A 16,102-nucleotide genomic window follows, 5' to 3' on the forward strand; every position below is an offset into this window, starting at 1 on the left:
CTTCACTTTTTGTGTATGTAGATGTTTTGTTCTGTGGTGGGTCTCTTGTAGGCAGCATATGTGCTGGTCATGTTTTCTTATCCATTCAGCTACCCTATGTCTTTTGATTAAAGCATTTAATCCTCTTGCATTTAATGTTATTATTGATAGTTAGTTATTCATTGCCATTTTATCCCCTTTGTACCTGTGCTCATCTCTCACTCCTTTTCTTCATCTTCCTAAAGTAGTCCCTTAACATTTCTGAAATGATGGTTCAGTGGTGGTATATTCTTTGAGGCTTCTTTTGTCTGGGAAACTCCTTATTTTGCCTTCTGTTTTAATTGAGGGCCTTGCTGGGTGGAGTAGTCTTGGTTGTAAGCCTTTGCTTTTCATTACTTGGAATATTTCTTGCCATTCCCTTCTGGATTGCAGTGTTTCCATCGACAAGTCAGCTGCTAGCCTTATCAGGACTCCACTGTATGTCATTTACTATTCTTCCCTTGCTGCCTTTAAGATTCTCTCTTTGTCTTGGAATTTTGCCATTTTAATTATGATGTGTCTTGAAGTAGGCCTCTTCAGGTTGTTCTTGATTGGGACCCTCTCTGCTTCATGGATTTGTGCAAACTTTTGTCTGATCAAATTAGGGAAGTTTTCCATCATTACTTTTTCAAACAGGTTTTTTTCTCCCTTGTTCCTCTTCTTCTCCTTCTGGTATCCCTATTATATAGATATTATTACTTTTCATGTTGTCTTGCAGTTGCCTTAACCTGTCTTCATCCTTTTTAAGTCTTTTTTTTTTCCTTTTCTTGCTCTTTCTGTGACTTTTTTTCTACTCTTCATACAGTTCACTGATTCTATCCTCTGCTTCATCTAGCCTGTTTTTGATTCCTTCTACTGTTTTCTTCAATTCAAAAATTGTATTCTTCATTTTCTCTTAGCTCTTGTTGATAGTTTCTATTTCCTTTTTCATGCTGATATGGTTTGCAGTAAGTTCCTCATAGTTTCCCTGTAATTTTTTGTAATTCTCAGTGAAGTCATTGAACTTCCTTGTAACCATTATTTTGAACTCAAAATCTGATAGTTGACTTCCATCTATTTCATTTAGCTCTTTTTCTGAAGATTTCTCCTGTGCTTTCTATTAGGAGTTGTTTGTCTTCCCACTATTTGTGAGGTATTTCTTCTTTCCCTCTGCTCCTTAAAATGATCTGTTTTGACTCCCTGAGTCTGTGGTGTGATCTTCCATGGTAGGAGACCTGTGACATTCAGTGGTGCAGTCCCCTTGAACTCCTGAACTTTATGGTCTTGGGATGCCCTTTATGCCATTTATGTTGGCTTTCTGGGTGTAACTGGGTTTTGATTGTTGTTGGTCATTCTTTGGTGGGTCCATCCCTCCAGCTGGTTGACTCAGGGTTTCCCCACCCACCACGTATTTTATGATGTTATGCAGGTGCTGCAAGAACAAAACCAGAAAGCCCAGAAAACAAACTCACACCCGCAAAAATAACCTGCCCCCGCCCACAATCCCACTGTCAACAGCAAAGTAGCCAGTATTAATAAGGGTGTAAAGAGATTAAGACTATTATAAGAAAGGACAGCAAATATGAGATGATCTACTGAAAGAAAATTGATTTTGAGAGGGTAGAGAGAGGGGCCCTAAAAGGGATGGGAGTCAGAACATCATGAGGAGAGAAAGTAAAATTTACATCGTGAATAAAAAAGGGAATGAGGGAGGTGAAATATGCACAAACTTGATGGACAAGAAATGCAGGAAAAAATTATCACAAGAGGCAATGGGAGCCCAGGGGTGTACCAGGTTGGCCATGGGAAAATCATCTTCCAAACAGTTTAATAACGAGGCCCTGATTGCCCACAATGAGTACCGGAAGCAGCATGACATCTCCCCACTGAAGCTCTGCAAGAATGTCAACCAAGAAGCTCAGCAGTATTCAGATGTCCTGGCCAGCACAGAGGATCCTCAAGCACAGCCTGGAGTCCAGTCATGGCCATTGTGGAGAGAACTTGTCCTAGGCATCCTACTGTCAGACAGGAAAGGAGGTAGTTGATAGATGGTACAGTGAAATTAAGAACTGCAATTTCCAGCAGCCTGGCTTCAACTCTGGGACTGGACACTTCATGGCCATGGTATGGAATAATACAAAGAAGATGGGAGTGGGGAAGGCATATGCAAGTGATGGCTCCTACTTTGTGGTGGCTAGATACTTCCCAGCAGGGAATGTCATCAACCAGGTTTTCTTTGAAGAAAATGTCCTGCCTCCAAAGAATTAACTTGCCAAATGCTATGGGCAGGAGGAAGACTTAAGAACGTGGATATGAAGTATCTATAACAAAAGCAGAGCTATGTGTCTGTCTTTGTGGGTCTATGTGCTTTTGTGTGTGATGCATGTGCATGTCTCTTGCACACACACTTGGATATACATTTTTGCATGAACTCATTCTTATCAAAAGAATGAGTCAATGAAACCTTTACTCTGATTGTTAGACCACAATTATTTGCACTTTGGGAGAAAAATCAATTTTTCAACTTTTTGTTTTTTTGTTAATTATTTTATCGTTGTTCAAGTACAGTTGTCTGCATTTACCTTCCCACCACTCCCCTTTTTTGCTATTTTTAAGCAAACTTTTGTACCTTTCTTACTTATAATATCCATCCCTGAACTTTTTGTATTTCAAATTTTTGTGATGTTGAGAAGGGAAATTCATCTCCTGTGGTCTTCATGCAATGTAATCTACTTGTGGTAGATATTTAAGAATTAATTAATAATTTAATAAAAAGAAAATATCACAAGTCATGGAGAAGACCACAGTGGATTTTGTCTCAGTAGCCTCTTTTATTTACCACTGTTTTTTCTTTCCAGATCAGCCTCTGGTGATGTCAGATGGTGACCCCATCTGGCCTTAGGCAGCCTATTCAACACTTCCAGGGATCTACTGACTGTGGCTGTCTCCTTCAGTTGTTAATCTAGTCTCTCTGCACTCAGAAGTCAGGCTTAAGCACCACATTGCAAGGCAGAATACCTCCTGGGGTTGGGACTCTTGGTTCCCCTCAAGCTGCTGCTGCTCAGAGGGGAGTGGTCTGTCTGAGCATGATGGGTACTGCAGTATGGGGGATGACTCAGCACTGGGATACCAGCAGCTACTCTCTCAGCTCTATCCCCAAAGCTTCCAACTCCAGTCTCTCCTCAGGCATCTCCACTCCACTCTGTCCCCACATTTGCTGGAGCCTAGGGTAAGTGACTGCAAATGAAAATTGTTTTGTTGGCCCTTTATATGGCTCTTTCCATCTCCAGCTGTCCATCTCTGGAAGAGCAACCCTGCCACCTTTCATCATCAATTGTTATATGTGTACTTGTGGGGCTCTGGTGCTCTAGGCTGGGGATCCCAGCTTAGGATTTAGACCTGACTTCCCAGGGATATCCAACCAGCTGCTTAATTATCCCTCCAGTGCTCCCACCTGTGGGTGCCCAGCCAGCTTTCTTGAGTCTCCACCACCCTCCTTACCAGTCATGTGTGCTGAAGCTGATTCTTCTGTCTGTCCAAGGTTATAAGGCTTCACTCTCACTATTGCTTAGTTGTTTGTTCCAGGTGATTTCTCCACAATGCAGTTGTAATTCCAGATTTGTCCTGGGAGGAGGTTAGTGTAACTTCAATTCATTCCTCCTCCGTCTCTGCCAATCAGCTGAACATATATTTTAATTTTTATTGAATATACAGGGATACAGTAGGCAAAATACACAGTAGGCAAAAGTATATTGACAGTTGTTCATATGGAAAATAATAAAATAACTAAAAATAATAATACAAGAATCAAATGTGTTTTGCATGCTCACAACTGTCAATATACTTTTGCCTATTCATATTCAAAGGAATAAAATTAGCTAGATTGTATTGTAACTATTTGTTTGAAGACCTGCTATATTGTTTTTCCAAAGCAGGTGCACCATTTTATGTTCCCATCAGCTGAGGGTTCTGGTTTCCCTACATCCTCCCTAACACATGCTGTTGTCTGATTTTTTTTATTGTTGTTCAATTACAGTTGTATGCCTTTTCTCCCCACCCCTCCAACCCACTCCAGCCAAACCCACCTCCCTCCCCACCTCCACCCTCCCCATTGGCTTTGCCCATGTATCCTTTATAGTAGTTCTTGAAAACCCCTCTCCCCACTCCTCCCTCCCCTCTGGCTATTGTCAGATTGTTCTTAACTTCAATGTCTCTGGTTATATTTTGTTTGCTTTTTTCTTTTGTCGATCATGTTCCAGGTAAAGGTGAGATCATATGGTGTTTCTCCCTCACCACCTGGCTTATTTCACTTAGCATAATGCTCTCCGGTTGCATCCGTACTGTTGCAAAGGGTATAAGCTCCTTCTTTCTCTCTGCTGCGTAGAATTCCATTGTGTAAATGTACCATAGTTTTTTGATCCACTCATTTGCTGATGGGCACTTAGGTTGCTTCCAGTACTTGGCTATTGTAAGTTGTGCTGCTATTTGATGGACCATTTAAAGGTGACAGACAACCTTCAACTATATATCACAAAGCCCTCCATGCCAACCATAGTAAAGGACCTATTTGAACAACCACTCCATTTAGACCCATTTCCTGGCCAATGCAAACAACTGATAATTTGGGTAAGAAAATACAGTGGCCAAATTAATGGTCACTGACTTCACCAGACAGTTCTATTAAGATGAGCACACTGCTTGGATCTGCAGGTCTAGTCTGAATGGCAGGCAGCATGATCCAGTGGAAGGAGCCTGAGCCCAAGGGTCAAGAGCTCTGGGTTGTACTTACAGCTTTATAACCAAGCTGTGCTAGCTACTTCCCTCTTTGGACCCAGTTTTTGAAGGCTTTTCCTGCTTTGCTGAAAACAAATGCTAGAAGGGCTGCAAGTACTCCCTTACTGATCAGCCTTTTCATCTGTGGCATGGGATGCCATTTATATGCCAAAGTATATATACTAAGGCAGCAGAACCAAGGACTCATAGATACACCCTTTGCCATGTGTGCATTTTACTGAGACTTAACTTCTTGCCAAGGTATGGTGTTCATGATGTATGCCTCTGAGAGCTTTACAGAATTTTCACAGGAAAGGGCTCCTGGTGCATTTTGGAGATAGGCAGAAGGTGACATTCTGAAAACAGTATTTTCCTTATTCCTGAAAAGAGGCAGAAGGTGACATTCTGAAAACAGTATTTTCCTTATTCCTGAAAAGGCCTTTTATTCTGGTATTATTAGGCCAAAATTTATGCAAAGCCAGGGATGATTAATGCTGCTAGATGGAGCTGGGTCACTTTAGATGAACTCTCCTCCTCTTCTGCATGACAGTGTAAATCACAATGAGCTATTGTACTTCCTAAGTTTAAGTTTCTCTTTGCTATCAGGAACAGACTTCCATGAGTATTTCTAAAGTTTTGTATTTAAATAGCTGCTTTTCACAATGAAGTCTTCCCACTCTTTATTTCCTGTTTTTTTAAATTTTTATTGTTATTCAATTACAGTTGTATGCCTTTTCTCCCCTTCCCTCCACCCCACCCCAGCTGAACCCACCTCCCTCCCCCACCTCCACCATCCCCCCCAATTTTGTCCATGTGTCCTTTATAATAGTTCCTGCAATCTCCTCTTCCCACTGTCCCCATCAGCAAACGAGTGGATCAAAAAACTATGGTATATTTACACAATGGAATTCTACGCAGCAGAGAGAAAGAAGGAGCTTATACCCTTTGCAACAGCATGGATGGAACTGGAGAGCATTATGCTAAGTGAAATAAGCCAGGTGGTGAGGGACAAATACCATATGATCTCACTCTTAACTGGAATATTTCCTGTGTTTTTTGTGGGGCAGAGGATCTTTCTATAGTATTAAAACAGAAGGTTAGCATTCATTTCTTCTGAAAATTAATTTGGTCCACAAAACTTTCCAGAGAGACTCTCCATTCTATGCCACACCCTTGGGATAAGATCAATAATGGACTTTGTGGAAAGAATAGATGTTATTCTGACCTTAGTGCACACAGGCAGGACTGGGCATTTTTAGGTCTTGGCCAGGAGGCCTACTATATCCCCAGCTGCCCAGTAAGAAACTTTTCACTTTCCCTTGGCCACCACTCACAATTTGACTTCTTGTCTTCAGACTAATATGTCTCATATGGGTGCTGGAAGAAACCCCCTTGAATATCTCCCTTGCTCCAGGCTGTTCCCTACACTACTCCTAGTCTTAAGGATATTTTTCCCAATGAGAAGTCATGCTTCCCATTTGGAATGTCTGGATCTCCCCTGGCTTCAGAATGAAGTTCCAACTTAGGCTTGGTGTGCAGGGCCCTCTTCACCCCAACATTCTACTTCCACCTCAGCTCTCTGAGATCTCAGCCACCCCATTCCCAAAATCCTTGTTCTTCAACAATCCCAGATTTGCTTCTGTTCCCTGAGCATCCCATGTACCTCCACATTGCTTTACCTTCTTCATGCAATTCCTATTGTTTGGAATTATTCTCCCCTTCCTTTCCTATACATTCTTCACACTGCAGCTCCAACTTTATCAATTTTATAAAACCTTCTTCAATACCTGGAAAATTTGTTTCCTCTAAGGTTAGGGCAGAGTGAGACTAGAACTTTATTCTCAAGGCCTTCACCTCACATTGTTTGATGAGGAAACTAGCACTATTTCCCACAGTGACCTGGAGTTTGCAGGAAAGTGGGCTACTAAGTTCTTTGCAGCTTTCTTATTCAAACCCTCTTTCATGAAGAAGGATATCCTCTTTGAGTGTCAGAAAATCTAGGTAGAAAGGGGCCAGCAGGCAGGCTCCCCACTTGTTCTTGGAGGAATGGGGCAGCCAGCCTCCCAGGCTAATACCTGCCTCTGTCAATACCAGGCAAAGTCACTTCAGCAACTCTTGACTGGCCATTTACGGGGAACCAGGCACAGGACTGGTTGGTGCTAGGTTCCTGCCTTTAAGGAGCTCACCATCCAGTAGGGAAGAGAAAACTCGGTATATAGGTGTATTCACTTGCTAAGACAGCTGTAACAAAGTACCACAGACCAGGTGTCCTGAACACTAGAATTTTTTCTCTCCTGGTTATGGAGGCTGGAATTCTAAAATGAAGGTGTTGGCAAGGTTGCTTCCTTCTGAGGGCTCTAAAGGAAGGGGGTTGGAACAGATCCAGTCTGGTGAGTCAGAGGAACATAGGCTTAGGGCACAGAGAGAGCTGAATTCAAATCCCAGATGGGCTTTGTTATTATGGACAGATAAGTCACATCCTTCCATGAGCTTCAGTTCCTTCTTTCATAAAATGGGATAATAACTCCTTCCAGGGATGATTATGGAACTAAAATAAGAATATCTGGGGAAAGACTATGGAGCCAGCCAATAGCCTTCTCATCAATGTCCATGCAAAGTGGCTCAAGCAGGGTCAGACTGTGGAGCTGTGCATTGTACCAGGGCTGGAGGTATTGGGACAGAGTAACATACCAGGGGCCTGAAGTCCAAAATGCTATCAGGATTAAGGCAAACAGCAAGCAAACCTATAGGTTTGTGGGGAGAAAGAAGAGTGGCAAGAGCTATCTCCCCATCTGTATCCCCCCACCTTGTGCTCTAGCAGAGTAGCCAGATTGTACATGCTGGGAAGTTGAAGGTAATGTCAGAATTTATGCTCTGACTTGCCCCTAGAAAGGTCTCTCATGCTATACTGTCTGTAATGAAAAGAGAAAGGGATAGGGAGGTTGAAGACCTGTATTTGAGTCCTAGCTCTGCCACAAGCTGGCTGTGTGACCATGGAAAGTTACTTAAGTGCCCTGAGCCTTGGTTTCACCATTAGTTAAATGAGGATAATAAACTCCCCCCCCCCCCACAGATGTATATCTATTCATGATTACTGGGAAAATTAAACAACAGAGCATGTCAGGAAGTACATTGTAAAAGGTACATTCTCCAAGCTAACCCATAGGCTTGTGTTCTACTTGGTACACAGGGAAAACTTCAGGTGCTACCTCACTTCTTTTATGAAAGTCTCACCCTCATTTTATGTCATTTCACATTGGAAAGCCTGAGAACCCTTGCCTTCTCAGAACTTCAAGAAGGTTCTCTATTCAAAATTCTTTTGGGTCAGCAGCTACTTTCTTTTCATTCATATTCATATTCATATTCATTATCTCTCTGTCTCTTTCTCTCTCATACACACACACACACAATCATGAATAATGGCCTGGTTTGTCAGTTACTCACTCAAAAATAACATTCCAAGTGCCACCCATTTGTTCCTCTTCTGGAAGGTTGTTGCTTGGAGTTAAATATGGGCTCATCAGATCCACAGAAAGGTCTGGTTAAGGTGATCCCCAAGAGTGAAGAGCCAATTTAATAAACTTGGAACAGTTTATTAATTAATTAAACTTGAACAGAGGATAGCTGAGAAGGAAGAGCCTGTCCAGTGAGAACGGGCTTATTAGGAGGTGTCCCTTTTCTTGTTTCTGTTGGAAACAGGTTCTAGATCTGCACATAACTCCTTTTTTGCTGGGGATATTTTCATCAGTGTCATCAGTTTCTTTCTCTTAAGCCATGGGAAAGGGCTACCTCCTCCCAGGAAAAGCTGCAAGAGATGTCCATCTTGGGCTCTGTGACCCAAGTGGTAAGACACAGTCTGGTGTAGGGAGAAGAACCATAGCCCCAAAGTCTGGCCACAGCTTTGTCCTCCCTTGATCTTGGTTTTGCACAAGTTTCAGCTGCTTTCTGGGCCTTGGTTCCTCTGGCTTCAGACTGAGGGAGTTGACCCACCCCATTCTCTGAACTCCCTTCTCACTCAAAAACTCCCTGCATTCAGGCCTATAATTTGAGCTCTGCACTTCTGGTCAGGGCAGAAGTTGTTTTCCTTCCAACCAACTTGAGGTTTTTATGTGGGCTTTGTCCATGCCGTCCTCATACCTACTGCTGATCAACCATTTCATAAGCCCAGAGCAGACATCCATCCTTGCAGTGTTTTTAGAGACAAATTCCAGGTGGGAAAAGTATGATGCTTTATGGACATGGACAATAGTGTGGTTATTGTGGTGTGGGGGGGAGGAGGGTGGGTGAAGGTGGAAGAGGGTATAAAGGGGATAAATGCTAATGGAAAAATACAATAAAATAAATTTTTTAAAAAACAAGAAGCAACTAGGTTCAAACCTATTTCTTCAGAAAGAGTCTCTGCCTCTTGGCCCATCTGCTTCCGAGTAACCTAAAGCATAACAAAGATGGTATATGGCCCAGCCATGGGTCTTGAACTAAGCCTGCCTGTAACATCTGCATCATGACTAGATCTTACTCCCTTTCCCAAGATAGCTCAATCTTGAATGACCCTAACTCCTTCCCACTGACACTTTGCCCAATAAAAGCAAACATCTCAAGAATTAACTTTCTCACTCCAATCTTTCTCTATTCATGCTAAATCCCAGTTTAGAAAGAAAAAAAACTTATCACATTCTTGTATGGCCATTGTACACCAGATTAAGTGGGTTACAGGCAGGAAAACAGGAAAGGAAATGCCTATAATATTTACTTAATGTGGTCATCATATTTGACTTGGCTGCAAAGGCAAAAACAAATGTCCCACTTTATTTACATGTGAATCTTTTCTTCCACAGAAGGAGCAGTGGAAGAGCCAGCTCAAACCCCAAGTTATCTTGGAGCAGAGTGAGGCATTAGCTGAGACTTTGAACAATTGTGCTGGGCCCCAAGTGGTGACGGGGGGGGTTATTCTCTAGGAAGGTGCTGAGGGGAAAAGGTCATAGGAAAATACTTTAGCTCAACTGACAGCAGCTTGGAAAATACCACAATTCAATTTTGCAGTAAACCATTTCACTGATGCCTCTCACAGTAAAGGCCATGGGAGTGAAAAGAGAACCGAGGTTGGAATAGAGTTATGCAATTCAAGTTTGAGCACTACTGATAGAGGACTCAAGAGTTGGAAAATTTTAGTTTATGGTAAATAGCTATAAGCCTAGTAAGTTATGCATATGTTAAAGCTATTGTTTCAGAAATTACAGATAAGGTGCTTCCTGGCCCCTGGGAGAGACAGCCAACTTCTTGGGGCACTGCTAAAGACTACCACCTGGGGACAAGTGAAGGCATCTGGGACATTGTGTCCCAGGGAGACATAGACTGACCACCCATTCCTGGGAAGAGCTAACTGCCATGGGCAAGAATGCTGCAGTTTCTTTCACCCAATTCTCCCTGAATTTCAAAACCCCTCATCACACCTTGCTTATTCCTTGTTATAAAAAGTTGGCCTAGAAAGAAAATATAAGATGGTTCTTTTTTGGGTGCGAATCCACCATCTTCTCAAATCACTGGCCACCTGAATTAAGTGCCCATAAAGATTCAATCCCTGTCTCTGCTTATTGGGTTTAATACATGACAGGCAGCACACACAACCATTGACTTTTCCAGTTTCATATTTTGGCGACTCCACCAGGACAAACTTTGGGACTCTCCAGTAAGTCTGGGTATTTGGAAAAGAGCCCCATAGGTTGTCTGGTCTGAGAGGCCTCAAGGATTTGAATTTGAAGAATCCCAAGCAGCTGCCAAGTGATTTCACTGGGGGACTCTCCCCATCACTCCCGGCACTTCTTGTCATTTGTCACATTTTATTGAATCATTGTGCCTTGTGGTTCAGATCAAAATCCTGGGTCATGACTTAGGCCATGTGGTAAAGGTAAATTTCTGAGTTACAGAACTCAGTCTGAAAAGGACAACTTTTGATTTGGTTTGGGTACCCTCTGAAGGAGCTCCATTTGGAAATGGATGTCTTTTGATTTGGTTTGGGTACCCATTGCCTGGAGGAGCTTGGTCTGGTAGAATGGGGGGGAAAGCCTCCATTCTGGGAAACAGCCCATTGGGGCAAGTTCTGGCTAATTTATCAACTTATAAATGTATGAGTAGAGCGAATGTGATTTTTATTGTAATACTGTTTGGCTTGTGTATTGTATAATCTAGACGCAGAAGAGCGCTGCTCACTGAATGGGCCTTTAAATTATTGTATTGTACTGTAACTAGAGTTGATTTGTAAAAAATGATTTAAGTGGAAAAAATGCCTTACCTAGAAGTTTTTCAGGTTTTTTTGAGTTTACATGATAAAGATGCAGAATTAAAAGGAAACAATTTAATGGTTCAGAAAAGGGACTTCCCATGTGACAGACAGTAGAAGCTCAGAGGAGAGAGACCAGGAAGATCTAGATATTATGACTGCTGTGAGCAAGGTCAGGGTTCCAATGGCCCCTCTGTTTCCAGGGGATCTTCTTCCTTACTTGGCCCAGGGAACAGGGGAAAGCACGCCTGAACTGGCATTGACGTCTCAAACTGGTCAGGGAACCAAATTCAGTGGGGAAAAGCCCCTACCAGGGCAGGGCAATATCCTTTGCAGAGACTTCCAGTGGAAGTAGGGCCAGAGGGCTAGCCTGCTGGATATTATTGGGCACATACTCCATTTTCTCCATTGGACATGTTAAACTGGAAAAGCTCAAACCCTTCTCATAGGGATGATCTTGGACTGATCATCCCATAAAATGACTGATTTGGTTGTGTCAGTTTTTGCTACCCATCATCCCAGTTGGGCAGACATACAAAACTTATTAAATATCTTGCTTACGGGGGTTAAGCAGAAGCTGGTGTTGGATAAGGCAAATGAAGAGGCTCAGAGGTTGCACCAAAAAATCCAGGTGGGGCTCTTGGCCCTTGCAGGGCAATACCTCTAATCGAGCCCAACTGGGACCCTACTGGGGATGGCCGTCCTCTCTTAGAGCATTATAAAAGATGCCTCATTGAGGCAATGAGGAAAGGTGTCCTTGAGCAGAAAAGTCTGAGTATGGTGCCGGGTGTGCAACAAAACTCCACAGAGGACCCCTCCCAATATCAGGAAACAGTTAAGGAGATTCTTAGGGATGGGAAGCAACTGAAGCATTTGGATTCCAAACTTTAGGCTCATTGCTAAACCACTGTATGAGGCTCAGAAGGGACCGGAATATAGCCCTTTAGAGTGGACAAAGGAGTTCACTCAGGCTTTTGAGTCCCCGAAGGTGCACCTGGCTCCTGTACCAGCTCTGGAGCTTCCAAATCTACCAAAGCCCTTTCAATTATATGTGCATGAGAGACAGGGCATTGCCCTGGAAGTCTTCAAATGCTTAGTGACATTTGCAGCCCATCACATAATTGTCAAGGAAACTAGATCACACTGTCCAGGGGTGGCCAGCCTGCTTGAGAGCTGTGAAAGCCACATGCGAGCTCTTACAGGAAGCTACAAAGTGTTCCTTGGGACAGCTTATCAGCATCTATGCACCTCATCAAGTGTTGAGCTTGCTGGTGCAAAAGGGAAATATGTGGCTCACTGCTGGAAGAAATGGGCAGGTACCAAGCCATTCTTCTCGACAATCCCAACGTCTCCCTCAAAACTGGAAGAAGTTAAATCCTGCCTCTCTTCTCCTGGAGCCCAATCTGGCTGCGCTAAAACATGACTGTGCTGAAATAAGTGATGAAGTGTATTCTAGCAGAATTGGTTTACAGGGCCATCCTTTAGAAGAACCGGACTAGACTGTCTATGCAGATGGAAGCAGTTACATGGACAAAGGAAACAGAGAGGCTGGATATGCAGTTGTCACTCTTGAAGTAGTAGTGGAGGCCAAGGCCTTGCTGCCAGAAACCTCTGTTTGGAAAGCTGAACTGATTGCATTGATGAGGGTACTGGAATTGTTGCAAGAAAAGAGAGTTAATGTGTACACCGACTCAAGGTATGCTTTCTTAATTTTGCATGCACATGGTTCAGTCTGGAAGGAAAGAAAACTATTAACTTCCAATAAAAAGGAGATTAAACATGCAGCAGAAGTTTTAAAACTATTACAGGCCTTTCAGATACCTTTATAGGTGGCAGTTATGCACTGCCCATGGCATCAGAGAGAGGACACTGAAGTGGTTAGATGAAACGATCTGGCTGATCAGGAAGCAAAAGAGGCTGCTAAAGGAGTGTTTATAATGCCTTTGGTACCTGTTCTGGACTTGTCACAATTTGACCCTGAATATTCAACAGCAGACTTAGAGAAAGGTAAGGGTTGTGGTTTTGAGGAAGAAAGTCCTGACAGTATATGGAAAAAGAATAAGAAAGGAATTATACTGCTTCCTGAACATTTAGTAGAGTCAGTCAAGAAGCATTTGCCTGAGGCCATATATTATGGAAGAGACTCATTAACCACCTACCTCGAACTGTGGCTCACAGGTCCTGGAATTCCTAGAGTCATAAGAAAAGTAATTACACCCTGGCATGTGTGGCTCAGTGGATTGGGCGTGGGCCTATGAACCAGGGGGTTACTGGTTCGATTCACAATCAGGGCACATCCCTGGGTTGCAGGCCAGGTCCCCAATGGGAGACACATGAGGGGCAACCACACATTGATGTTTCTCTCCCTCTCATTCTTCTTCCCTTCCCTTCTAAACAAACAAAGAAACAAATAAATAAATAACAACTTTTTTAAAAAAAAAGGAAAAGTAATTGCTAGATGTGTTGTGTGCCAGAAAAACAACACCCAAACAGTTCCCTATCAAAGGAGAGAAAGAAAGCAATACCAAGGACAGTGCCCACTTGAGGATTGGCAAACAGACTTTACTCAGATGCCAAAGGTCTGATAGTGGAAATATTTGTTAGTCTTTGTGGACACCTTTTCAGGATGGGTAGAAGTTTGTCCTACTAGAATAGAGAAATCCTTGGAAGCAGTGAAAGCCTTACTGGAGTAAGCAATCCCTCACTTTGGCCTCCATGGCAGCATCCAGAGTGATAACGGACCTGCTTTTGTTACAGAAATTACACAGAAGGTGAGTGAATTTTGGGAATTGAGTGGAGACTCCACACAGCATGGAGATCTCAGGCTTCTGGGAAGGTAGAGAAGATGAATCACACCTTGAGGAAAAACATAGCCAAGCTGTGTCAAGAAACTCATCTCCACTGGCATTAAGCTTTACATATTGCCTTGCTTAGGATAAGGGTGGCTCCTTGAAGCGGGATTCAGTTGAGTCCTTATGAAATTGTGTGTAGGTGACCATTTCAGGCTATAATTGAGCTGAGAGATATTTATATAGATAAAAAAGAAGCTGAAGGTAAAGAAAATGAACATTTAAGTCAGACCTTAGCTGTGATGAATGACCTTGCCTGTATTAGAGACTTCTCCCCAACACTGCATTTGCTGCATTCTTTTGAGCTTGCAGATAAGGTGCTACTCAAGACTTGGAGGGGTAGGGAGGAAAAGGCATACAACTGCCATTGAATAACAATAAAAAATTTTAAAAAAGACTTGGATGACAGAAACTCCAGAAAGCCAACTAGGAGAAAAGTGGACTGGACCTTGGGACATAACCACCACTGCCACCATGGTGAAGCTGGCAGAAATAAAAACTTGGATTCATCAAACCAGAATAAAGAAAGCACTGGAGGAAGACCTGAAAGTCATCTTTCGAAAACAATATTTATGTTCTAAACATTACCTACTATTTAACCCCTTGTTATAGACCCCTTGTTATTCCTTTCAAAAAATATGAAAATATTTGGGCATAGCTAGCAAATATGTTCTGAACATTTCTGACTTTTGTCTTCCAGGAGGAACTTATGTTAAAGAAACTTTCACTTCATGTCTTTCATTCTTTTTAATTTTTATTGTTATTCAATAAAAGTTGTATGCCTTTTCTCCTATCCTCTCCACGCCACCCTAGCCAAACACACCACCCTCCTCATCACCACCCTCCCCCTATAAATGTGTCCTTTATAGCACTTCCTGTAATCACCACTCCCCACTAACCCCTCCACACACCCCTGTGGCTGTTGTTAGATTGTTCTTAACTTCAATGTCTCTGGTTATTTTTGGTTTGCTTTTTTCTTTTGCTGATTATGTTCCAGGTAAAGGTGAGATCATATGGTGTTTCGCCCTCATCACCTACCTTACTTCACTTAGCATAATGCTATCCAGTTCCATCCATGCTGTTGCAAAGGGTATAAGCTCCTTCTTTCTCTCTGCTGCGTAGAATTCCATTGTGTAAATATACCATGGTTTTTGGATCCACTCGTTTGCTGATGGGCCCTTAGGTTGCTTCCAGTACTTGCCTATTGTAAATTGTGCTGCTATGAACATTGGGGTGCACAGGTTCTTTTGGATTGGTGTTTCAGGGTTCTTACAGTATAATCCCAGCAGCAGAATTTCTGTGTCAAAGGGCAGTTCCATTTTAGTTTTCTGAGGAAAGTCCATACTGTTTTTCACAGTGGGCTCACCAGTCTGCTTTCCCATGAACAGTGCACTAGGGTTCCCTTTTCTCCTCATCCTCTCCAACATTTGTTTGTGGATTTGTGTATGTTGGCCACTCTGACTGGTGTGAGATGGTACCTCATTGTGGTTTTAATTTGCATCTCTGTGATGGCTAGTGATGCTGAGCATCTTTTCAGATGTCTCTGGGCCCTCTGTATGTGTTCCTTGGAGAAGTGTCTGTTCAAGTCCTTTGCCCATTTTTTAATTGGGTTGTTTGCCTTTCTGGAGTGGAGTCGTGTGAGTTCTTTATATATGTTGGAGATCAGGCCCCTGTCTTAGGTATCATTGGCAAATATGTTTTCCCATACTATTGGTTCTCTTTGTACTTTAATGCTGTTTTCTTTAGCCATGGAGAAGCTTTTTATTTTGATGAGGTCCCATTTGTTTATTCTTTCCTGTATGTCCCTTGCTTTAGGGGATGTGTCTATGAGGATGTTGCTGCGTGGAATGTCTGAGATTTTCCTGCCAATGTTTTCTTCGAGGACTTTTATGGTGTTACAACTTATACTTAAGTCTTTTAATCACTTGAATTTATTTTTGTGTGTGGCGTAAGTTGGTGATCGAGTTTCATTTTTTTGCACGTAGTTGTCCAGATTTCCCAACACCATCTGTGGAAGAGGATGTTTTTGCTGCATTTGATGCTCCTGCCTCCTTTGTCAAATATTAATTGACCTTAAAGACTTGGGTTTATTTCTGTGCTCTCTGTTCTGTTCCATTGGTCTATGTGCCTGTTTTTATGCCAGTACCAGGCTGTTTTGATTACAGTGGCCTTGTAATACAGTTTGATATCAGGTGTTGTAATCCCT

At 42.5% G+C, this 16,102-nt stretch overlaps 1 pseudogene; it reads left to right on the forward strand.

Moving 5' to 3' along the window:
- Positions 1–1,799: 1,799 nt before the first annotated feature.
- LOC128779902 (Golgi-associated plant pathogenesis-related protein 1-like) lies at positions 1,800–2,171 on the forward strand (annotated as a pseudogene).
- Positions 2,172–16,102: the final 13,931 nt, after the last annotated feature.

The sequence above is a fragment of the Desmodus rotundus genome, chromosome X (assembly GCF_022682495.2).
Source record: "Desmodus rotundus isolate HL8 chromosome X, HLdesRot8A.1, whole genome shotgun sequence".
Taxonomy (NCBI): domain Eukaryota; kingdom Metazoa; phylum Chordata; class Mammalia; order Chiroptera; family Phyllostomidae; genus Desmodus; species Desmodus rotundus.